Raw genomic sequence first — 23,897 nt, forward strand, 5'->3', positions numbered from 1 at the left:
TTTGCTGTCTGTGGTCACACACCAACTGCACATTAAGTGAGTGGTAGCCTTTGTGGTTATGGAAGACCTCAGCATTGTTATGCGGTGCCTGCAAAGCCATATGGGTGCAGTCAATGGCGGCCTGCACCATGGGGAAGCCCGCTATCCTGGCAAAGCTACATGCACGCTTGTTCTGCTTCTCTCTGATGATGGGGAAGAAAATGTAGTCCCTTCTCCTACTTTAGAGAGCCTCTGTGACCTCCCGGAATCAGTGATGGACGGCGAACTGTGAGATGTTTGCTATATCTCCTGTTGCAGTCTGGAAGGAACCGCTGGTGAAGAAATTGAGGGCGACGGTGACCTTGACTGCCACTGAGAGAGAGCCGTGGTTGACCTGATCTAAGGCTCGCGGTCTGGTTGCAGGAGATGACAGAGTTCAGTGACCAGATCCTTGCTGAAGCGAAGCTTTCTAATACACTGCTCCTTGCTTATTTGGAGGTAGGAGAAGTGCTTTCGGAATACCCTCAGAGAGTAAGGCTTCCTGTTGAGAGCCCTGATGGCCCTCCTTCTTCCTCTGGCCACATCTTGCAGCCTTTCTCGCTCCCTCGCTCCCTCCGCAGTAGATCCTGGAGGGCGAGGTCGACTGCCAGTTCAGCCCCCATTAATGTAATGATGTGAAAGGATTCGCAAATTTCATGTCTCCCCCGAAGATTTACTTTTGGTTTATTAAAGAAACCCTGGTTGGACTGAGTTTAAAATCCAGGGCACAACAAGATGGCTGCGGTCAGCCTCATGGCCAAAGCCTGTAAGTTTCAGTTTGGACTGATAGCTTGTATTCTGATGACTGTGAGAAGGAACTTTCCAGAACTCGAATGCAGGCAGACCTTCTGCATTTATGCATTAGAAGCAAATCCAGTGGCATTCGAGCCTCTGATTAAATCCATCAAGGTTGTTTGCACAAACAATCAACAGCAGTCAGGGCCTATTGATATGTAGTGGGACAAGCTCAGCTGCATTCAGACCTTCGTTTGGAGAACATCATCGCTGTTTACCTAAAAACTTCAAAACGATCAACGGGGCATTCAGACTGGAATGGCCCCATCACGAAACCAGTTGGACAAAGGGGAACACTGATGAGATCAGTAAAACCAATTACCGGCCATCCAGGTCGATGGGCCCAGATCGGTACCTTTTGTATGAGTTTCAATACGTCCAGATTAGACAAAAGAAATGAGCTGATCTCTCTCTCTCCCACCTCGGCTCCGGTGCCCTGCCTTACCATCAACCCAGCAAGAGGACCGTCGACGAAGAGCCCATCCAGGGAAGTAGAATACCCACAGTTATGTTTAAATTACTGGGGTATCTCTGCTTTGGGTGGTGAAAACCTAAGACATCGGCAGGCAACAGGGCATGGAGCAGGTGTTTCAACATCCTAGACTGGTGAGCATCAATTTTCTGGCCCATCACAAGATAATCTAGATAGGTGTAAAGGGTGGGAGTTAAGGGGAATTGCTAAAGTGTCATTTTAGTCATTTTCCCTCAATGTGTCCATTTCTCCTCCCCCGTTAAGTGTAATTCTGCTGCATCCATAGTGATTTTCTCTGTATAGTAATTGTTCTCTATTTTAATAAACATTGGTTTTCTTTGCACCGAACCACTGGTCTCATTTGTCTATATCGCTACTTGTAAATAAGTCCGGTGGTCAGAACCAAAGGGGAATCGATTTGAACCACACGGGGCTGGAGCAGCTCAGACACACGACTGACTGACCAGACACAAACCCCAACCAAAACCCCCTTACAGATGTGTAGCACTTTGAAATTTTGTCAGAATAAATGTAACAAATTTTTAGTAGCCACAATACTCCTGATACTAAAGAACCTTTAAATGACTGAATTAAACTCTTGCACAATCGCAAACTGACAAGGAAGCAGTGAAACAGCACTAACCTGACAGCTGCGACTGATGCCTTTAAGTAGCGCCCCTTGGAGCCGCCATCCGCCTGCTTCACACCTCCTCTTCCTGTCATTGTTGGCGCGAGGCGGTAAAGCAGGGGGCGATAATGACTTTGGCAGATTGGACGGCTCAGTGAGTGTACGTCATGATTTGCCCGGTGCTAAAGCCCCAGGCGCTAACTGTTAGCGGCGGCGCTAAGGGGTAACTGGATTTGGCGTGCAGCGCTGGATTCGCCTCATCCTGGTGCTAATGGGAGGCGCTAACCAACCGAATTTCCCCCCTTGATGTAGAAAAATCTCTACAGCTGTATATTATTACCAGCACAAGTTCCTCTGCTTATAGGAATAAATGTTTGTGATTCTTGGTGGTCATTTTTTCCATCTACAAAAAAGAATATATTTGCATAGTTTATGGAAGCCCTTTTGCTTCAAACTGTGAAGAATAATGATTCTCAGAATAACAGTAGTATACCTCATGTATAAAATCTTTGAAACCTTCTCGCACAGCAAGTGGCTTAAGATAAGCTTGGCAGCTCTTGAATTTACCAGTGTAACTGATCAATGCCACTTTGTAGCACCGAAATTCAAATTAAGTTAAGATTATAAATTAAACCATGCAGCATTATTAATGAATATAACATTTACCTTTAATTTAGATTAAATATTAATGTTATTTGTCCTCTGCAACAGATGATCAGATATATATTAGGACTGCAAATAAAATGTAAATTAATGACTCAATATGATTACAGTCAATTGTGACAAATATTATCAATCACAAATTACATGGTTTTGATTCAGTTTGATAAGTTTTTGCCAATGCATGTTTAAAGGTGAGTTTTGAACTGCATATCTGATCCGTTGCTAGGGCTGCCACCATCTGCCTCCAGAATATTGCTCACTTATACTCCCACTTCACCTGCTAAAACCATTCTCTGTACCTACATTATCTAAAGGATTGATTTCTCAAATGCTCGCCTTGCTCGCATCCACTCCTCCACAAGGTTCAGCTAATTTAGAACTCTATGGCCACAGAAATTTTCTGTACTAAATCCTGGATACCCATTACCCCTTTCTCGACAATTTACACTGACTCTCTGTGTCACAGTGTCTGAAGATCCTCGGTTTTCAATCTCTTCACAGCCTCACTCCACTCCCATCTGGGAAATCTTCACCAGCCCTATGTCCCAGCCTAAATCTTGCGTTCCTCTGACCCTGGATTTGTGTTTGTTTCCCACGCCGTCGCCTCCCTCATCGGAAGCAGGCCATTCAGTCATTGTCCTCCTACGCTCTGGAGTTCTGTTCCAAAACTTTACTGTCTTTTTTTCTTCTTCAAAAACCTCCTAAAAACATATCTCCCCAAACCCACCCCCAAATTCCTTCAGTTCCTACTCAAAATGCCCCGAACTCTTCCTTCCCTTGTAAAGTGCTCTCAGATATTTGTATATTTGAGGAGCGGTTTACAAATATAAATTGCTGTTGTGTTGCATTGAATTTTCACCAGTCGTTTCTATACAAGTAAATTCTTCATAAGAGCAAACTGTCCTACTTATATCGTTTTTTTTTAAGTTGCAGTGTTCCGCCATCAATTCAACATGACCTTTTGCCCTTATGTCCTGCAGCATGCACCATTAAGCAACTGTTAATCACTTTTAGTCACAGAACAAAAGAATGAAATGAATAATGTGTTTCCTAAATCTAAATGGGGCAAACAGTTGATCAGAATGATACCATTCCAACTTAAGAGGGCCTCATCAGCGTACAGGAACACAGTTAAATTATCACTACCATCCTGTAAATCAGGAGCTGAAAATTAATTAATAACTATAAGAAGCTATTAACAAAGCCTTTACTTCACCAACTCAATTTCATGGTTGTTTCTTTAAGGGTACAATAAAGAGCTTATTTAATTTATTACTACGACAACTTGTGCATAGAATAAAAGCATTTTTTCCAACAAACTACTGGCTATGTGGAACAGACTCACAGCAGGAGTAATTGAGGATGAGCCAATGTAGTCCTCTAAAAAGAAGCTGGGTAAATAGCTGGTTGAGAATAGAAAGGGGACTGGTGGTTCTAAGGTTTGGTATAGATTGAGATGGTCAAACAATGTGTGGAATACAATCATTCTCGTGCTGTTAGGGCAGGGGCTGGGGGAGGTGAAAGAGAAGGGAATGTTCAGCAGAGGATACCAGTCCAGAATTGAATAGTAGAAATATAAAGGAGGATGAATTCTGGAGTTTTGCCTGATTATTAATAATTTGAGAGTGGTAAGTGTAGCATGCTTGGGAAGAAAATTGTGACTATGATTAGTCAACAAATCCATTATTGTTGAATCATGCAACTACCAGGATGGTAGAAGGCAAACTAGATGGACCATGGTCTTTTACATCCAGCAATTCCTATGTTCCTATGTTCCTATCTCTGGGGAGTTGAGGAGTTTCTACTCAGAGCTTTCCTTGGAAAATTTAATGGATGGAATTCAATCCATGATACAGTAGATTGTACATATGTTATGGAAGGAGGTGACTTGTTCAGTCAGAAAGGCCTTATCTCATTCCATGCTTTCTTATATTTCGTAAGTCATACCGTCCTGCGGGATTTTCATGATCTGAAAAACTGGGATAGATATTTGTACACCATGGCTATCAATCTTTGAGTGCTCAGTCATTTGAAATCAAATCCGTGGCTGCAAGTTTTACCTTTGTCCCATCAGCACATCAGAGTTTATAGAAATAATTATAAAAGATTTCAAATAAATATTAAAATTGTTGCTTTTGTCAAGGATTTTTTTTAATAAGTGAAAATATTCATTCGTATTTCTTAATTAAGCATAGAAAAATGTTTACCAGGAATAGGTAGAGGAGGATGGTCTGTGAAACAGCAGGTAATTAGAATCCAATGAATTGATGGATTTTTTAATGGAATTTGATTTTCCTTTAAACAGCGGCCTGCCAACCGAACTGGTCCAATTTCAACATGTTCTTCAAAGTATTAATCACAGGGCATGACTGCATTGAAGTCTTTCAGTTTGCTTCAGCTACATTTTCTTATGAAAACTATGCCTTAAAGAGGTAGCGTCATCACGGTAAAATATGTTGGACCTGCTTTACAGATGTATGTATGGTGGAGGGTGTGATGATGTGTTTGACAACATAAGGATATGCTTGTAGCACTACAAATGTATTTTTAAAATCAAAATTAGCAACATAGAAAGATGAATACTTGTTGAGAGAAACATTGTTAGAGATTTCTGCTTTCTACCATAGTCCAAAAGCTGTGTTTTACCTCACAGTCCTAGTGATGCTGGAGATCAAGTAGTCGCTGTGTCCAAAGGAAATGGGCCAGTTGACGAGGTTGGCTTTTTGTGCTGGGCTTCCTCGGTTTCCTCTGACGTTTGTAAACGTCACAATTGCACCAGTGACATTATTGTGTTTATTATTAATAATTGGGAGAGACAGATAGCACTAGAACAAGAAATACTACAGTATTAGGTGGGGCCAGACTAAGAGAGAATACAAGAAGGTCTAAGATAGGTTTACAGTGCATGTGTGTAAATGCATGAAGCGTGGTAAATAAGATTAGTGAGCTGCAGGTGCAAATAGCCACATGGGAATATGATGTCATGGCGATAACAGAGACCTGGCTCAAAAAAGGGAAGGATTGGGTTCTAAGTATTCCTGGATATAAGATTTTCCGGAAAGATAGGGAAGGAAAGAAAGCAGGTGGGGTGGCAGTATTGATTAAGAAGAATATTACAGTGCTGGAGAGAGAGGATGTCCTGGAGAGAGAGGATCTCCTGGAGGGGTCAAGGACGGAATCTATTTGGTTAGAGTTAAGAAACAATAGAGGTGCCATTACACTACTAGGTGTATTCTATAGACCACCAACTAGTGGGAAGGATGTAGTGGAGCAAATTTGCAGGGAAATTACAGAGAGGTGCAAGAACTATAGAGTAGTGATAATGGGGGACTTCAACTATCCTAATATATACTGGAATAGTAATAGTGTAAAAGGCAGAGGGGGGGGGGAAGAATTTCTGAAGTGTGTTCAGGAGAACTTTCTTGATCAGTACGTTTCTGGCCCAATGAAGAAGGAGGCATTGCTGGATTTGGTTCTGGGGAATGAGGTGTGTTAAGTGGAGTAAGTGTCAGTAAGGGAACATTTAGGGAACAGTGATCATAGTATATAAGGTTTAGATTAGCTATGGAAAAGGACAATGAGCAATCTAGAGTAAAAATACTTAATTGGAGGAAGGCCTATTTCAGTGGGTTGAGAATGGATCTGGCCCGGGTAAATTGGAATCAAAGATTGGCAGGCAAAACTATAATTGAACAATGGGCTGCCTTTAAAGAGGAGATGGTTCAGGTACAGTTGAGGTACATTCCCACGACAGGGGAAAGGAAGGGCAACCAAAGTCAGAACTCCCTGGATGACAAAAGAGATAGAGAGTAAGATGAAGCAGAAAAAAGGGGCATATGACAGATGTCAGGTTGAGAATATAAGTGAGAACCAGGCTGAATATAGGAAATTCAGAGGGAAAGTGAAAAAGGAAATAAGAGGGGCAAAGAGTGAGTATGAGAATAGATTGGCAGCTAACATAAAAGGTAATCCAAAAGTCTTCTATAGGCATATAAATAATAAATGAGTAGTAAAAGGAGGGATGGGGCTGATTAGGGACCAAAAAGGAGTCCGCACATGGAGGCAGAGGGCATGGCTGAGGTACTAAATGAATACTTTGCATCTGTCTTAACTAAGGAAGAAGATGCTGCCAAAGTCATAGGCCTAGAAATTCATTGACGCCACTTTTGGGGCGCTAAAGTGGGGCATCCGCTAAAGTTTGCGACCGCCGCCAAATCTATGCCACTTCTCCGATATTCATTAGCTTCGCCCTACTAGTTCGGGCGAGCGCTAAAACTGCTGCTGGACGCCTCTCTTTGGGCGCTAAGCCGGAGGTGGTGATCGATAGCGCCGAGGCCGGGCGCAGCGCAGGTGCGGCCATCTCGTGATTGACAGCAGACACCCTGGCGCCGGCCAGCTCTTAAGGGGGAAGGGTCGACTGTGTCTGCTGCCACGCCCTGGATAGTGGAGCCCTCCAGCTAGGCCTGAACACTGCTGCTGGACCCAAATAGCGCCTGAAGACATGGAGAAGGCCCGTAAACGTGCGCAGCGCTTCTCAGAGCGTGATCTGAGTGTGCTGCTTGCTGCTGTGGCAAAGAGGCGCCATGTTTTGTACCCGGACAATGGCAAGAAGGCGACGGTCCGCGTCTACAGGAGAGCCTGGAGGCATGTCGCCAGCAAGCTGTCAGCCAACAGCGACGTCCCCAGGACCGGTGCCCAATGCCGCAAAAAGTTAAATGACCTCACACGCATTGTCAGGGTGAGTACCCTTTCCAATGACCTCCTCATCCTTGCATGTGCACCTCACATTATGGGCAAAGGGACCTGAAAGCTCAAATGGCCAGCCTTCATCCAGCAGCTATGGGACAGGCATGAGCATCAATTGCACATTCTGCACTTAACACACTGGCCAAGCTATTCCACCATGGGAGGCATTGCACACCAGATCATGGCGACACACTGGCCAGGCTATTCTACCATGGGAGGCAGTGCACACCAGATCATGGCGACAAACTGGCCAGGCTATTCCACCATGGGAGGCAGTGCACACCAGATCATGGCGACACACTGGCCAGGCTATTCCACCATGGGAGGCAGTGCACACAAGATCACGGCGACACACTGTACTTAGAGGCCGTCCTTTCTCTTGCAGGCCAAGCTGGCGAATAATCGCAAGAGCCGGACTGCGACCGGGGGAGGCCGACCCCATATCCAGCCACTCACCGACCTGTAACATCGTGTGGAGCGCCTCATGGGTGGCCGGGTGATTGGGCCCGTTGCATGTGGAGATGCCGACCCTGTTCTGGGCAGCAATGGTAAGGACATCACCTTTTGCACCTCTCTCGTCCCACTTGCGCATCAGATCTACATCCTTTGCCACTGTCCGACCAATGCGCTGAATGCCACCACTCATGCATCCCGCACTGATGCCCTCTCCTCACTCTAAAGCCACTCTTGTGCCTTCCTGCTTTCAGATGGTCAAGAGGAGGTCCCTCAACTTGCCAGTGACAGACCCTCCGAGGAGGAGCAGGAGGAGGAGCAAGAGGAAGGCGGCCCATCAGGGGAACCCTCAGCCGCGGCCACCCAGGCCAATGTAGGGGACACGTCTTCCCTGGAGGGCAGCGTGGCGGAAGTGTCGAAGGGGAGGGGAGCTCCTAGGACCTGCGTGCTGCAGAAAGGCGGGAGGGGGGTGGAAGCTCGGCGGCCTTCTCCCCAGAGGGGGGATGCGTCGGAGGGGAGTCCAATTGCTGGGCCCAGTGGCCTCCAGCAACGCAGGAAGGGTCGGCCAGCTCGGTGGCCTTCTCCCCAGAGGGAGAGTCCGGCCTCCAGTCAGGAGATGCTCTTCGCCGAGGAGATGGAACGCCTCGAAGACTTGTCCGCGGACTCGGAGCGCCGGCACACGGAGCTCATGGCGGCAGTGGCACGGTTGCCTGAGTCCATCGATTCCCTCTCTCGGAGTGTGGCCGAGTTCGGGCCCTTAGAGGCCACCAGTCGGGTGGAATACCGGGCAGATCTGTCAGCGACTGGCCAGGTGATCAGTGGTGCCGTCCAGTCACTGGCTGCTCTGCTGCGGTCAGTGAACAGGCCAGCATGGGCACTCACTGCTGCCACACTCGCTGTGTCAGCCAGGCATCGCCAGGGCACCCGGCGCGCTGCAGCAGCACAGCGGTCTGTCCCTCGGCAGATTGGTGCGCATGCTGCAGTGCTGGCCCGGGCGAGTGCCAGTGTCTCAGGCGACCAGCGAGCGCCTGCCATCTGCCAGCTTGCTGCCATTCCTCCAGCCGTCACTGCCACTCCCCCAGTGGAGCTGCCAGGAGCTGCTGCAGCGACTGATGCTGGCCAGCCACAGCTGCAGCAATCAACAGCCGCCCGCTCGACGGCCAGACCTCGACTAGGCCGACCCCCAAGGGCATCTGCTGTCACGACATGTGCCCCTCAGGAGCCTGCCCCCAGCCTTGCAGCAGCCAATGGCCTTACTTTGAGGCGGAGCAGCAGGGCGGGCAGGGGCCACCCAAAGATGGCCAAGGCATTGCCCTAGCGGGCCAAATAGTCGAATGTGTGGCCATTTGTGTTTGTTTCTTGAGGCCGATGATGTGATGTTTGTTTTTGACGAAGGCCGAGAATGACGGCCATTTTAGTTGCCCTATTTTGTTAATCCTCTCCAGGTTGTGGGAGCGAGTAATGTGTTTGAGTGTTTTTTGGGGGTTTCGTCTGTTTTTGGTTTTCATGTGGGAAGGGCCCAGAGTTTGTACAATAAAGCATTTTATTTATTCACATTGTCCATGTTTGATCTTTGAATTGTTTGTTGCCTTAACCGGCTGAGGGCTTGCGGAGCGGCTGCAATCATGTTCTATCATTGGCACAAGCCATCCCCTGACAGGGGGCCTAGAAGTGACGTTCAATAAGCCGCCGACGGGCGGCCCTTGGACCTTGTGAGTCCCTCCTGGGCTGGTACTCCTCGTCCTCGTCGTCCTCATGCTCCTCCTGCTCCTCCTCCTGAGGTGGTGGTCCAACGTGAGGTGGCAGTGCCTGAGTCCTGCGGATAGCCAGGTTGTGCAGCATGCAGCAAACGACGACGAATTGGGAGACTCGATCCTGCGAATACTGGAGGGCTCCCCCGGAGCGATCGAGACAGCGGAACCGTTGCTTGAGCACGCCGATTGTTTGTTCTATGAGGTTCCTCGTCGCTTGATGGCTCTCGTTGTATGCCTCTTCAGCAGGGGTCGTGGGCGCGCGGAGCGGGGTCATGAGCCAAGTACACAAAGGATAGCCTTTGTCCCCGATAAGCCATCCTCTTGTGGGACGCTGTGCCTGGAACATGTCAGCCACAGTTTTCTGTCGCAGGATAAAGGCATCGTGGCTGCTGCCTGGAAAGCGGGCATTGACAGCTAGGATGCGCTGCCTGTGGTCACACACCAGCTGTACATTGAGGGAATGGTAGCCCTTCCGGTTGCGGTACTCCTCGGCATGCTCAAGAGGTGCCCGCAAAGCCACATGCGTGCAGTCAATGGCGCCCTGCACCATGGGGAAGCCCGCTATTCTTGCAAACCCCACTGCACGCTGCTGCTGCTTGTCCAGGGTCATGGGGAAGGAGATGAATTGATGTCCCCTTCTGAAAAGGGATTCGGTCACCTGGCGGATGCAGCAATGCACGGCGAACTGGGAGATGTTAGCGATGTCCCCAGTAGCGGATTGGAAGGAGCCGGAGGCATAGAAGTTGAGAGCCACCGTCACCTTCACTGCCACCGACAGAGACGTCCTGCGCATCAGCTGTGGCTGCAGATCTCTCTGAAGCAGCTGGCAGATGTCTGCAACCACCTCCCTTCGGAATCGCAGCCTCCTAACACACATCGCGGCAGACATGGTCAGATAGGAGGTCTGCTGGCGGTATACCCTGCATGGGTAAGGCCTCAGTTGGCGACGCCTGTTGCCCCCTCTGCGTCTAGCCAGGGCTGCCACTCTCTCACGGCGTCTGTAAGCCCTTCTGGCATAAGGCTGAAATTTAGCGTTGCCACCCAATGCAGCCCCCATTATATGCTGGCAAACACTCAGCTCTGAATGAAGGCAAAGATAATTGGTAAGCTCTGGCCTGAGCCAAAAATACCTGTCCAAGTGTTGGTCCAAACCAGTAAACTCTCCTCCTTGGTCTCTGTCCAAAAAACCGTTGCACAAGAGTGAATGCTGCAAAATGGCTGGCCTTTATACTGCTGGGTAAGTGCCCTTTAATTAGCGCTCCCCGCGGCCCGGCTGGCCTGTGTACTGTTCCACTTCACAGTCGCTCGGGCCGCCCGGCGCACAATGGGCCGGCGCGAGTGAAGTTCCGGTTTGGGGCGCACAAAGGGCGTTGCACTATTAAATGACATCATGATCTGCGCGCGCAGCAGGGCGCGCGCTAAGACTTTGCACTGGCGCTAAATGTGTCCTGAATTTGGGGAGAGGCGCAGATCGCGCTGCGCCCGGGCGATTAGCGCCTAGCGCTCGAGATCTACTCCTCCTAAGGCGCTAACGGCTGGCGCGCCCAACTGAATTTCTAGGCCATAGTGAAGGAGGAGATAGTTGAGATGCTGGATGGGATAAAAATTGATAAAGAGAAGGTACTAGAAAGGATGGCTCTACTTAAAGTAGATAAGTCACCAGGACTGGATGGGATGTATCCTAGGACACTGAGGGAAGTAAAGGTGGAAATTGCGGAGGTACTGGCCATAATCTTCCAATCCTCCTTAGAAACAGGGGTGGTGCCAGAGGACGAGAGAATTGCAAATGTTACACCCGTGTTCAAAAAAGGGAGTAAGGATAAACCCAGCAACTATAGGCCAGTCAGTTTAACCTCGGTAGTGGGGAAGCTTTTAGAAACGATAATCTGGGACAAAATTAATAGTCACTTGGACAAGTGTGGCTTCATTAAGTAAATCCAGCACAGATTTGTTAAAGGCAAATCGTGTTTAACTAACTTGATTGAGTTTTTGGTGAGGTAAAAGAGAGGGTTGGTGAGGGCAATGCGGTTGATGTGGTGTACCTGGATTTCCAAAAGACGTTTGATAAAGTGCCACATAATAGGCTTGCCAGTAAAGTTGAAACCCATGGAATAAAAGGGACAGTGGCAGCATGGATACAAAATTGGCTAAGTGACAGGAAACAAAGAGTAGTGGTGAACGGTTGTTTATTGGACTGGAGGAAGTACACAGTGGTGTTCCCCAGGGGTCAGTACTAGGACCACTGCTTTTTTTGATATATATTAATGACTTAGACTTGGGTGTACAGGGCACAATTTCAAAATTTGCAGATGACATAAAACTTGGAAGTATAGTGAACAGTGAGGAGGATAGTGATAGACTTCAAGATGACATAGATAGGCTGGTGGAATGGGCGGGCACGTAGCAGATGAAATTTAATGCAGAAAAGTGTGAAGTGATACATTTTGGTAGGAAGAACAAGGAGAGAAAATATAAACTAAAGGGGGTGCAGAAACAGAGAGACAGGGCAGGTTGAGAAAGTGGTTAAAAAACATACAGGACCCTGGGCTTCATAAGTAGAGGCACAGAGTACAAAAGCAAGGAACTTATGATGAACCTTTATAAAACACTGGTTTGGCCTCAACTGGAGTATTGTGTCCAATTCTGGGCACCACACTTTAGGAAGGCTGTGAAGGCCTTAGAGAGGGTGCTGAAAAGATTTGAGAATGATTCCAGGAATGAGGGACTTCAGTTACGTGGATAGACTGGCAAAGCTAGGATTGTTCTCCTTGGAGCAGAGAAGGCTGAGAGGAGATTTGATAGAGGTGTTCAAAATCATGAGGGGGCTGGACAGAGTAGATACAGAGAAACTGTTCCCATTGGCGGAAGGGTCGAGAACCAAAGGACAAAGATTTAAGGTGATTGGCAAACGAACCAAAGGCAACATGAGGAAAAACTTTTTTACGCAGCGAGTGGTTAGGATCTGGAATGCACTGCCTCAAAGGGTGGTGGAGGCAGATTCAATCGTGGCTTTCAAAAGGGAATTGGATAAGTACCCGAAGGAAAAAGAATTTGCAGGGTTATGGCGAAAGTGCGGGGGTGTGGGACTAGCTGAAGTGCTCTTGCAGAGAGCCGATATGGGCTCGATGGGCCAAGTGGCCTCCTTCTGTGCGGTAAACACTCTATGATTCTATGATTCGAGTAATCACACAATTGGAGCGATATGTCAACATTTTTAAGCTTTAATGACACATCTACGGGTTTCCCAGGCTTCCTGAAATTCACCAGTGAAAGCAAGGCGAGAACACAACTGCAATTGAGAGGGCTGATTAAAACTCATGGAAATACTTCAATAAATACTCGGTACTCACAGCTGTTTTCTTACCTACTAGTGGGAAAGGGTTTGTTCACATACTTTTGCCTGCTGTTGAGAGACCTGCAGCTGGGCAGCAGAGAGGGGAACAGCAGAGGGGTGCAGCTTGCAGAAGGCATTACCCGCGACATAGGGTGTACAGGGAGAGGCTGAGTTTCTTTGACATGTTGGAACAGTATTACTTCAGGAGGCTCAGGTGGTCACGTCAGGTGGTGGCAGACGTCTGCAGCTGCCTAGAAGAAGACCTGCTTCCTGCTGGACCTGGTGGCCATGCTTTACCAGTGGCTGTCAAAGTCATCACCACCCTCAACTTTTTGGCCCTAGATCCTTCCAGAGCTCTGCCAGAGACATATCCAGGATCTCCCAGTCGGCGGCCCACAAATGCATAAGACAGGTGACTAATGGGTTGTTTCCCAGGACCGGCAATTATGTGAACTTCGCCTCCGATAACGTCAGTCAGAATGAGCGGGAGCTCGGGATGCCGTCTCTGGCTGGCATCCCACAGGTGCAGAATGTCATCAACTGCACACGTGGCAATCCGTCAACCCACAGATCAACCAAGAGTATTCGTCAACCGCAAGGGCTTCCACTCCATCAACATGCAGCTGGTGTGCAACCACAATAAGATATTTCTGCAGGTGTGCGCAAGATTTCCGGAGAGCTGCCATGATGTTTTTGTCCTGTGGCAGTCCAAACTCCCTGATGTCTTTGAACCTGAAATCACACTTAAGGGGTGGCTGCTAGGAGATAAGGGATACCCACTTCAAACTTAGCTGATGACATCCATCAGAAACCCAACCAATGAAGCCCAACAGCACTGCAATGAATGCTATATGACCATCAGATGTGTGATCGAACAAACCATCGGCATGCTGAAGATGCGCTTCAGGTGCCTTGACAGATCTGAAGACACCCTTCAGTATGCACTAGCCAGGGTGTCCAGAATGGTCGTGGTGTGATGCACTCTGCACAACAAGGTTTGGACCTACAGGAGGAATAAGGCAAGGAGTGCAGATCAACTGTGGAGAATTCCGAGGAGGAGGAGGAGGAGGAAGGTGATGAGGGCAATGCAGCACCAGCTGCTCACATTGCTGCCCGAGATGCCAGGGGTACCCTTATTAATGCAAGGATCACTTGGGTTGCACCAGTGGACCGATGTCAGAAGCACGTGCAACGTCACTCTCCCCCTCTCCACCTCACCCACCGAATGCCACTGACAGAAAGCAGACCTGCAAACAACCAACTACCCATTGCACATCCCCCCATTGCTCCCTGTCAATTCATATCTTCCCATTCATCACCAAGCAAGTTCATAGAATCATAGAATGGTTACAGCACGGAAGAAGGCCATTCAGCCGGTCGAGCCCGTGCTGACTCTCAGCTAATCCCACTCCCCTGCCCTTTCTCCGTAGCCCTGCAATTTTTTTTTCCTTCAGCTACTTATCCAATTCCCTTTTGAAAGTTAAGATTGAGACTGCCTCCACCACCCTTTCCAGCTGTACTTTCCAGATCTTAACCACTCGCAGGGGAAGACTCAGCCATCAGGACACGAGGCAGCATGTTGTTACTGACTGAGGGTGGGGGGGACAATGGGTGAGAAGTGGAAGCGCTTTAAGTGGAGTTCCCACTTCCATGTCCCCTTTCACCATCGTCCCTCTCCTGGGCCAACCGCACCTCACCGCTACCACTCTGCTGGTGAGTACTTCGATGCAGATCAGTGCGGTACTGTAAGGCCACAGCTGAGGTATCAGTCATCTATTTAAGACGGCAAACATTTTGGCATCTAGAGTGTGTAGAGCTGTGGTCAAGGCCTGCATGAACTCATTTGATTGCCGCGTTTGATGTTTTGGCCACTCTATCCATGCACGAAAACATTGTCGCAATGCCCTGCGATATCAACACATTCATGAGTGATGCACACTGCTCCATTCTCTCTGCAATCGTGGTCAGTGTGCTTGGAAGGCCTGTCACCAATGTTCCCCCTAAGGTGCACGGACACGTGGCCACACACCGATCGCGAGGTTCCGCACAGGCTGCTCACCAGCTGCTGCCACTGGAAGAGATACGACACATGCAGTGGCCATGCAGCAACTTATAAAAGGGCCCGTGCAGGGAAACAAAAAATGAGAGAGAACATTGCTGGTCACTTCTTCACATATTCTCTGCTGCTGCTCAATGGTCTGTGTCCAGGTGAGCAGAGCTTGGACAGGGCCACACCCTCTGACGCAGACACTTCACAGCTGTCCCTGCCACCACCATCTGCTCTTGTTCATCTGGGAAGTGTGAGGCACCAGATCTAAACCCAACTACCTGTCTAATTGGACCCAATGAAGTGTGAGTATCTAAGCTGGTGCATGGTAAGCATGAGTCCTGTGATGGTGCAGCCTCAGAAGGAATCGGCTTTTCTCAGGATTCGTCATCCACGAGGTCCATGGATTACGGCGGAATGCGTGAAGACCCTGGCGGAGAGAAGATATGTGAATTAGTACTGGCAAGGTAAGTATGTTGCAACTTCTCATTATGAAGATGATCATATTTCACTCACTTTTGAAATCAAGTCAACATGACCGAGTGTTGTATGATGTGGGTCGCTCATATTTAATTGTGTCACTAGGTAGCTGGGAGGTCCCCATCTCAAATGGCCAGGGATGCCGAAACGTCACTGATCTCCAGTGCTTCTTCCTCTGCAGTTGTTAGCTGGGAAATCTTTCCCTCTCCCTAGTGTTCTGTGCTCTCCTCCTGCGACAGAGGAAAGAACAGACCTATGAGTGACTGTAATGGCATGTGTTCACCCGGTGGATGCCGTGCATTTGGTGAGGGTGACTATGAGAGAGAGGCATCAAATTGCATAAGGATTGGGGTGAGTGGCTGTGGTGGATGGATAGATGGGGATGTGAGGAAGTGCATAGAAAGAGAAGGATGGGTGCAGCTGCAAGTGAAGTGGGAGTGAGGAGTGTTGTGATGGAGTAGGCTTGAGAAGGCAGAGTAAGGGGGTGGGGTGATGTACACAGCAGGAAGTAGGTGAATGTGTAACTGCACTCACCATTCTTGACATGGTTAAGTCATTAAAGCATTTCTTGCACTGAATCCAGGAACGTGGCACCATTGCGAACGCGCCTACTTCCAGTTTAATCGCGGCGGGTTTGGGGCGACAGAGTAATCCACTCTGGAGATGTGGGTCTGATATTAGAATATGTTAATGAGGCTCTGTTCCTCCGATTTTGCCAGCCAGTTGAAATTAACGCCGGACGGCTGGGTTTTCCAGGACTCGGAAAACCCTGCAGCTAAAGGGAGGCAGGAGTTGCTGGCTACAGCAAGTGAGTGCTTTTTTAGAGCACTGCTTGTGGGCCAGGAGGAGCAGGAGAGCTTCCCCTCGAGCAAATTTTCTGCCGCGATCTGCCTCTCTCCCCACAATCTGCCTCTCTCCCCACGATTTGCCTCTCTCCCCACGACCTGCCTCTCTCCCCGCAATCTGCCTCTCTCCTTCGATCTGCCTCTCTCCCCGCGATCTGCCTCTCTCCCCGCGATCTGCCTCTCTCCTTCGATCTGCCTCTCTCCCCGCGATCTGCCTCTCTCCCCGCGATCTGCCTCTCCCTGCGATCTGCCTCTATCCCCGCGATCTGCCTCTCTCCTTCGATCTGCCTCTCTCCTCACGATCTGCCTCTCTCCCCGCGATCTGCCTCTCTCCCCGCAATCTGCCTCTCTCCTTCGATCTGCCTCTGTCCCCGCGATCTGCCTCTCTCCCCGCGATCTGCCTCTCTCCTTCGATCTGCCTCTCTCCTCGCGATCTGCCTCTCTCCCCGCGATCTGCCTCTCTCCCCGCGATCTGCCTCTCTCCCCAGGATCTGCCTCTCTCCCCGCGATCTGCCTCTCTCCCCGTGATCTGCCTCTCTCCTCGTGATCTGCCTCTCTCCCTGCGATCTGCCTCTCTCCCCGTAATCCGCCTCTCTCCCCACGATTCGCCTCTCTCCCCACGATCTGCCTCTCTCCCCGCAATCTGCCTCTCTGCTCGCGATCTGCCTCTCTCCCCGCGATCTACCTCTCTTCCCGCGATCTGCCTCTCTCCCCGCGATCTGCCTCTCTGCTCGCGATCTGCCTCTCTCCCCGCGATCTACCTCTCTCCCCATGATCTGCCTCTCTCCCCGCGATCTGCCTCTCGCCCCGCGATCTGCCTCTCTCCCTGCGATCCGCCTCTCACCCCGCGACCTGCCTCTCTCCCCGCGATCTGCCTCTCTCCCCGCGATCTACCTCTCTCCCCACGATCTGCCTCTCTCTCCTTCGATCTGCCTCTCTCCCCACGATCCGCCTCTCTCCCCACGATCTGCCTCTCTCCCTGCGATCCGCCTCTCTCCTTCGATCTGCCTCTCTCCTCACGATCTGCCTCTCTCCCCGCGATCTGCCTCTCTCCCCGCGATCTGCCTCTCTCCTCGCGATCTGCCTCTCTCCCCGCAAGCTGCCTCTCTCCCCGCAAGCTGCCTCTCTCCCCGCGATCTGCCTCTCTCCCCGTGATCTGTCTCTCTCCCCACGATCTGCCTCTCTCCCCGCGATCTGCCTCTCTCCCCGCGATCTGCCTCTCTCCCCACGATCTGCCTCTCTCCCCATGATCTGCCTCTCTCCCCGCGATCTGCCTCTCTCCCCGCGATCTGCCAACCCACCCCCCACTATGCTCCGATCATTCCCTCTCACACTCCCTCCTCGCTGCCGCACTCCGAATTCCCCCCACCACACCCTGATCTTTTCTGATTACTCGGGACTGTCCCCAATGGTTCCCGGCTTCGGCCTTTTCCTGCAGCCTTTCCCAATTGGCAGCCGGCTAGCCTCTCAATCTGGCTTGCTGCCGGGTGGGAAACAGTGTATAAAAATGCCAATGAGGTCCTACCGTTATATCCTGGCATTTCCGGGATTTCCCCCTGCAAACATGCGCCCCTGCTCGCTCCCCGCCAGCCCGTAAATATCGGGGCCATGGTATATGCATATCAGGGCAGACCCTGCATCAAAATAGGTTTGCCGTATTTATGGGTTTTCTTTTTAATTTATACAATTCATGTCTTTTTTTTCAAAGATCAATTTTTTTTGAGAAACTGACTAATTCGTGGTGACAAAGCAAATCAGTGTGTGGTTGGTATATTTTTTTTACAAATGAATCATTTGTTCAAATGGAAAGGCAGCGTTACTACAATAAGAACACAAACTCTTCAATGTAATGCTGGTCTTTTATTACCCAAGCAAGTGACATACATTTGGGTTTAAAAGAGCAACTTGTACAAGACGAGGTTTAATTTATTGTGCCGTTGGACCATCACTATACAAAAGACCAGGAGCAGGAGAGAGTTTCATTTAAGTGATGAATTAATAATGCATTTAACTATTCAGTTTATTATTACAGTAATGGACTGTTTGATTCACCAAATAGGTAATTAAGACATGATGATATTTAAGAATTGCCAAATCAGCATCTGAGCTAACTGCCTATGTTAAGGAAGCTTCAGAGGACAGATGCTACATTTCAGGATAACTGCTTGACTTCCAGAATAATGTGCCTTCTGCTAATTAATTTAGACGAAGTCATAAGGCCCAGTAAGACTACAGCTTATACTGAGTAAAAGATAATAATGTACTCTGTGCTGTTATCATAGAATCATAGAATCATAGCATGGTTACAGCACAGAAGGAGCTCATTCGGCCCGTCGAGCCCGTGCCAGCTCTCTGCAAGAGCACTTCAGCTAGTCCCACTCCCCCGCCCTTTCCTCGTAGCCCTACAATTTTTTTTCTTTCGGGTACTTATCCAATTCCCTTTTGAAAGACATGATTGAATCTGCCTCCACCACCCTTTGAGGCAGTGCATTCCAGATCCTAACCACTCGCTGCGTAAAAAAGTTTTCCCGCATGTCGCCTTCGGTTCTTTTGCCAATCACCTTAAATCTGTGTCCTCTGGTTCTCGACCCTTCCGCCAATGGGAATAGTTTCTCTCTATCTACTCTGTCCAGACCCCTCATGATTTTGAACACCTCTATCAAACCTCCTCTCAATTCATTGCACATTACTTATGTAGAGCAGAGAAGTATTTTAAGAAGGGTTCTGAAGAAGGGTTTCGACCTGAAACGTTAACTTTGTTTCTCTCTCCACGGATGTTGCCTGGCCTGCTGAGTTTTTCCAGCTTTTTCTGTTGTTATTTTTGAAGCATTTTTTGAAGCATTTTAAAGCCTGCTGATCTTCGATGCTGGAATTGGCTGGGGATTGGAGCTAAAGCACTAAATCAATGCTTCCAGTTGCAGTGATAACTAAATTGAATGTTTAAATGACGGAGGGCTCCAGCACTACAAATGTTGATTGGTCTAATACGATGACAAGGTGGAAGCTGAAATGTTGTTAATTGAATTGATAGATAATGTCTTATAAGAACATGAGATGAGGAAGAGATGGTAAATTTGGAAGTTCAGCACTACCCAGATAAGACATCCTGTTGAAAGTGACAGCAACTCACTGGCAAGAGTCATATTGTTAGCCTGACTCCTGCCAACCTAACTACATTAAACTACATGGCAGCATTCAGAAATATCACATAGACCTTTGAGAATGACCTACAGTTTTCCAGAAGAAATATTTTGTACAGTTTAAAATCTGTCAGGCAATTGGAAAAGCCTATGCGAATCCTTCAGGATCCTATAAGACTTTGAATAGGGTCTCTTATATAAAGAACAAGATGTATATCAAACATAATCAATGGTTTAAACTAAATTGAGTAAGACAAATCTCTCTCAGTAAGATTGATTGTGGCAGACAATCTGGGCTATATTTTTGGCATTTTAAATAAAGGCCAGAATTTTCCGGGGTGTTAGCGGGCGCGATCGATGGCGGGTCGGGTGGGAAAGTTGCTATTTTTGACAGTGGGTCAGGAACCTGCCATTATCCCGCCCCCACATGCCTTTCCCACGGGCTCATTTGCCGGTGCGGCAGCGACCCGACCGGCAGAGGCGGGCGACCTAATTGAAATCATTATCAGGTAGTTTACAGGCACTTAAGAGCTTTTATCCCCCTACATTTTAAATTTCCCCGCATGGCTATGGGATTCACGCAGTTTGGGAAGCACGTCTGTCAACCAGAGGCGGGAGTTCCATGGCTATTGCTCCAGCTGATTACTTGACAGCATCAAATGTACAGTAAAAGCTCCCACCTGACAGATGATCACTTTCCTCAGGCAGAAGCTGTTGCTCAGTCCATTTCTAGCACAGAGTCTGCAGGCTGCAAGTCTTTCCAGCAAAGTCTCCATCCAGTCTCATCTCATTGGAAGAACTCTCTCACCAATGGCAGATCTGCCATCTATTCCATCAACATGCGTGCCGTTTATACTGTCTCACCTTGGTCCTCAGAATTGGTCCATGATAAGCCCCAACACCAGCAGCACCAACAACAACACCAACCTTCTTCACAATCACCAGATGCTGCACAAGACAGCGGGCATCAGCACCCAAGCACATTGCTGCCCAGGAGACCAGGGATGGCCTTACTATGGCCAGATTTAGTTAACTTTATGCTGTACACCCATATGGCTACCACATGATGTGCCAGGTTGGCACCACCCACACCAACACCAAAAGGCATCTCTATAATGACCAAGCCATTCCTTTCACACTCATCACCATTGCGCTGGGTACTGTTATGTCTCATCATTCACTGCAACTCGCTCAGCCACTTCCAAAGGTGCACAAAAATATGTCCAAGTCCGGAAAGTGTTGAAAATAATGGCCTAGAAATTCGGTATAGCCGCGTTTGGGGCGCTAGTCCTGGCGATGCGCAAAGTTTAGTGCCAGGCACAATTTAGCACCACCTAGCACGATATTGGGTTGCAGCGCCCCTAAAGGTGATTGCAGTGCTAAATCAGGCGCTGCACGCTACTCTTAAGGTGCTAATCCGGCGGCGCAACCCAATTTCGCAGTGGCGGGGCGCAGCGAGGGTGCTGTCAATAATCACTTTCCCTGAGACACAGTGGCACCGGCCAGCTCTTAAAAGGGCAGGTCAATTGGCATCACCAGACACACTCACCGCCTTGTAGGCCTTCAAAGCGGTGGGAGCCTACCTGTGGCGCACCAGCCTAGCAAGACATGGAAAGGGTGAGGCAGAGGGCGGAACGCCTCACTGATGGGGCATTGGATGCTTTGGTTGGCGCAGTGGAATCAAGGCCAAGGAAGATGGTCGGAATGTGATTTATGTTTTGGACAGTCTCCCGGGTGTGAGATGCAATTATGTGTCAGTGTATTAGTTTTGCTTTCTGTTGCCATAGCTTTCTCATGTTTGAAGGAACCACATTTTGTGTAATGAAACACTTTCTTCATTTACAATGGCCATGCCTGCTATTTACATGCATCTTGCCCTTCACAGGCTTGGGGGTATCAGACCGGTTCCATTCCTGTTCTTGGAATGGCAGCAAGCATTCTGTGAGAGGGGCCTAGAAGCTACTTCTGATCAGCCTCTGACGCGCAGCCTGAGAAGAGCTGCTCGCGTAGAAGTTCAGGCCAGCAGCCATCTTCTCAGCCACCGACAGAGATGCCCTGCACTTTATCTGAGGCTGCAGATCTGGCTGAAGCAGCTGGCACAGCTCAGTCACCACCTCCTTTCTAAATCGCAGCCTTCTGACACACTGCTCCTCCGGCATGTTCATGTTGGAACACTGCTGTCGGGTAACCCTGCCAGCATAAGGTCTGCTGTGGCGACGTCTGTTGGCCCTCCTCCATCTGGCCATGCCCGCCCCCCTCTCCCTGCGTCTCAGTGCCCTTTCCAGATGATTCAGCAGCAGGACGTTCCCCTCCAATGCAGCCCCCATAATGAGTGCCCACAGGAAGGTTCCCCGTTGTCAAGGCTCACCAACAGCAAGGTGATGGTCAGAAGGCTGAAGATCGTCTGCCTGCGCTGGCTCAGTGGTCAAATGGCTCTCAGTGTGCAGCTCAGCAACTCTTTGTAGCTCTCGAGGAAGTTGCGACCCAAAAATATCTGCCGCTTTTAAACCACACCAGTCCCCTTTAAATAACGCTCCTCCAGCCCGAGAGCAACTTGGTAAGGTCCAGGTAAGCTGTCACTATTAGCGCCAGGTGCTACGGAGGGGGGCACCACCGAATTTCCGGTCCGGGGCACCCAAAAGGCGTTGCACACTCAAATGACGTCATAATCAGCCTGCGCCCATGAGCGGGCGCTAAGATTTAGCGCCGGCGCTAAATGCATGCTCAATATGGGGCGAGGCGCTAGGCGCCTTGCGCCCGCCCGGAAATTGGCTAGCGCCCCACTTCTCAGCCTCTTTAGGCGTTAATCGGTGGCACTATCAACCGAATTTCTCCCCCAAAGATTTTTATGTTTGACACTACATTAACAGAAATGTTGCATAAACATTAGATAAAACACCCAAGTGTGTTGTTAGTTGGTATGATTGCACTAGGATGAGGGTGAGTGTGAGGGGTGGCCAGTGAGATGGGGATATGATAATGTAGTTCGAGAGAGAGGGATGGGTGGCGGTGCAAGGTAAGTTGGTGTGAGTAAAGATCTGCACGAGTAAGGTAGGTAAGGCAGCATGATGGGGTTGTGATGAGAGGTACAGCAGGGTGAGGTTGAGTGTGGCTTTGTACTAACGTTTCCTGATCTAATGAGATAATTGAAACATTTGTGGCACTGTACCCAGGTCCTCCTGAACACATCCCTGCTGGTGAACTCCTCTACAATCTGCAACCAGGCTGTTTTGGTCTCTTGGGGAGGTCTCTTCCACCCATCGGAAGAGAAGAGGACCTCCCTGTGTGCTCGGTCTGAGATAACAACAGAAATGCTGGAAACACTCAGCAGGCCAGGCAGCAGTCGTGGACAGAGAAACAGAGTTAACGTTTTAGGTCTGTGACCCTTCGTCAGAACTGGAACAAGTTAGAGATGGAACAGATTTTAAGCAGGTACAGGGGCAGGGAAAGGGGGAGGGGAGGAAAGAACAAAAGGGACGGTCTGTGATTGGGTAGAAGGCAGGAGAGGTTAAATGTTACAAATGGGGATGGCAGAATCATCAACAGCTGCTGCCTGAAAAAATAGGGGCAGAGGTTATCGTCTGAAATTGTTAAACTCAATGTTGAGCCCAGAAGGCTGTAAAGTGCCGAATCGAAAGATGAGGTGCTGTTCCTCGGGCTTATGTTGAGCTTCATTGGAACAATGTAAGAGCCCGAGGACGGTGAGATCAGAGTGGGAGTGGAGCGGAGAATTAAAGCGACAGGCGACCAGAAGCTCGGGGTCACGTTTGCGGACTGAACAGCGGTGTTCCGCAAAGCAATCGCCCAATCTGCATTTGGTCTCCCCAATATAGAGGAGACTGCATCGTGAGCAGCGAATACAGTATACTAAATTGCAAGAAGTACAAGTAAATCGCTGTTTCACCTGGAAGGGGTGTTTGGGGCCCTGGACAGTGGGAATGGAGGAGGTAAAAGGGCAGGTGTTGCATCTCCTGCATTTGCACGGGAAGGTGCCATGGGGAGGGGAAAGGCTGTTGGGGGTGATTGAGGAGTGGACCAGGGTATCGCGGAGGGAACGGTCCCTTTGGAATATTGAAAGCGGAGGGGAGGGGAAGATGCGTTTGGTGATGGGATCCCGCTGGAGGTGGCAGAAATGGCGGGGGATAATCCGTTGAATGTGGAGTCTTGTGGGTTGAAAGGTGAGGACAAGGTGAACCCTATTGTGGTTCTGGGAGGGAGGGGAACAGATGAGAGCAGAAGTGCAGGAAATGGAATGGACACGGTCAAGGGCCATGCCAACCATTGTAGAGGGGAATCCTCGGTTGAGGAAAAAGGAAGACATGTCGGAAGCACTAGTATGGAAGGTGGCATCGTCAGAACAGATGCGGCGGAGACAGAGAAACTGGGAGAATGGAATAGAGTCCTTACAGGAAGCAGGGTGGGAGGAAGTGTAGTCCAGATAGCTGTGGGAGTCAGTGGGCTTGTAGTGGATGTTTGTCGATAGCCTATCCCCAGAAATGGAGACAGAGAAGTCAAGGAAGGG

This window comes from Somniosus microcephalus, chromosome 12, assembly GCF_052327205.1.
Source record: "Somniosus microcephalus isolate GS21.2 chromosome 12, FLI_Smic_1.0, whole genome shotgun sequence".
NCBI classification, from domain to species: Eukaryota; Metazoa; Chordata; class Chondrichthyes; order Squaliformes; family Somniosidae; genus Somniosus; species Somniosus microcephalus.